The following is a 2,727-nucleotide window of genomic DNA, read 5'->3' on the forward strand; positions in this document are numbered from 1 at the left end:
CATGTGCACTCGTATTATTATTTGTTAACAGTAATGTGATAAGTGATATCAGTTTAGGGCAGAACTGCTCGCGGTAATGTACAAGTGTTAACGGTAATATGATAACGCATAGTAGCGCACGTACGCGATCGGGCTGTTGGCGGTGGCGGTGTGGCGGTGGCGGTGGCGGTGGCGGTCCTAGGATTGGCAAATTTATACTACTCTAGATTTCAAAAAAAAAAAAAAAAAATGTTTTATTCAAATACGTATGAAATTGTTCGATACATAACCTAAGAAATATTATTTTAATACTATAACCGACGTGTACTCACTCGAAAAATGTTTTGAGAAATGATTGATAAAAACCAAACAACATGCAGCTGGCAATGCATTAGATGTCTCTTGACGCGGTAAAAATAGCAGCCAATCATAAAATATTAGATTTTGTCGACTTATTTCTTAAAAACCATAGACCTATTAACTGAAGTTAAACTTTATGGTTATAAACTATGGTTATAACCGTGAAAACGTAACGATGATTACATTGATTACAATGAAGCCTTTACATAAAACACCTGATAACTGTTCTCTATAATTATCAAAAAATACAATTTTGTTACCTCCTGTATGCTTTTTCAGATTTGAACGGCCGTTTCGAGCACTTTTCGCTGTAGGCGGATTGTCCGTTCGGGAATCGAATTTCACCCGAGATGACTGATAGCTAGACACTCAAACTCAGAATCCGAATTTCCGATTTCAACACACATACGAGAACCGGACATACACGCCCGGGGCATGGTCTGCGATCCGACGCAGTCGAATTTCCTACCTGACTAGCTACTTGCATTCGAGCGACTTAGGCTCCCACTGCATCCGATCCGCCGCAGCCGGATTGTCCGTTCGGAAACGACTGTCGCCCGAGATGACTGATAGCTAGACGCTCAAACTCAGAATCTGAATTTCCGATTTCAACACACACACTCAAGAACCGGACATACACGCCCGGGGCGTCGTCTGAGATCCTCGGACTGCCTACCTGGCTGGCTGTGTCGTACGATCGACTTGAATCGCCCGACTTACGACTAGACACTCTTCCAAGTTCAAAAATTACCGCTTAACCAGGGCTGCCAACACGACAAAACACAATACCTGACGACCCCGCGTTCCCGCCGCAAGCCGGATCGAAAAACCCAGCCCGAGGCGAAACGACAAAGATGCACCACCGCCCACACAGTCTTTCCGCCGCAGACGGGATGACAAACGCCGGAATCTAGTCCTCCTTATATATAAGACGGAGACCCGTGTGGCGCTATTATTCCGACTAGGTATAATATTTGAACTAGCGTAAGCAACCCGCCAATGAGAAAATTCCGTTTCCCCCGGTGGGCGGTTTCCCGGCGGCATATTAACATACTGTACATTGCTATACGACCGTTGTTCTCTGATTGGACGATTCAAATTAAATCGAATCCTGGCGGCCGGATCGAAACCACGACCGCGGGTCATCCGCACCTACACCTAACCGACCTGCCTACCTACTGAGTTGAGAACTGGAGTCAAATCAATGACTCTTAAACAGGGATCGAAACCGTTTCAATTTTTAACGGTTACGGTTTTAGTTCTTGAGAACGGTTTTCTAAATTTTCTGGTTTTGGTTTAGGTTTTAAGACCGGTTTTTTAAATTTTTTGGTTTTGGTTTCGGTTTTAAAAAAGGTTTTTCAAATATTTTTTCAGTTTAAAGAACGGTTTTAGAAAATTTTCGGTTTTGGTTTTTGGAACAGTTTTTAAACATTTCCATTTTATTTTCCTGTCTAATTACTGTAGATTCGATTTTTATTATCTATTAACTATTATAAGGGCCGAGTCTAAAGCCCTGAAATATGGCTACTTTGTTTAATTAGTGTACAATATACGATATAACAAATAAACGTTCAGTAGAACTAATTTCGTGTTATTAACTACATTTGCATTCGACATAATATTATGATGACATATTATGGTTGAGATTATTATTCGATTACATTAATATTTAATTGTAAATTACAATAACATCACACTATATTATTTGTATTTTCAATTTTCAATCATAATACTGTAGTAATTGTTATATATTGTCATTTTATCGATAGCGATAAGCGCGGGCCGGACGATCGATACGAACGTCGATCGTACTGGTGGCGAATTAGTGTAGTCGCGACCATCGACCGTACCGTGTGACGATCGGAAATTATTACGGAATATAATATTGTTTTAGTTTCATGTGTGTTTGTTATAACTTATAATAAATTGGTGATCAATCCGTGACCCATTAATAAAAGGGGTTGAGATTATATACTTACGTAATTCTTTTATTCATTTCTCACCTTTTATTAATTTGTACGCTCAGGTACAATAGTGTGTATTATAACGCTTGTACCACAATACCTAGTATAGTACTAATATATATTATATTAATATTTCGTAATACTCAGTAACTGCATCGGGATTTTTATCAATAAATCCAAACATAATAATTTCTTCGTATAAAAATAGTATATTTTTCAAGAACATTACAAGAGCGGTTTTTCAATTCTATGGTTTCGGTTTGGGTTTTGAAAACGGTTTTTTAACGTCTTACGTTTCGGTTACGGTTTTTTAACCGGTGTTTCAAAGCTTTTGGTTCCGGTTCCAGTTCCGGTGTTCAGAAATGAGAAAACCGCGGTTTTAACCGGTTTTTTGGAAAACCGGTTAAACCGGTTTCGATCCCTG

This window comes from Acyrthosiphon pisum, unplaced genomic scaffold, assembly GCF_005508785.2.
Source record: "Acyrthosiphon pisum isolate AL4f unplaced genomic scaffold, pea_aphid_22Mar2018_4r6ur Scaffold_21169;HRSCAF=23212, whole genome shotgun sequence".
Lineage (NCBI taxonomy): Eukaryota > Metazoa > Arthropoda > Insecta > Hemiptera > Aphididae > Acyrthosiphon > Acyrthosiphon pisum.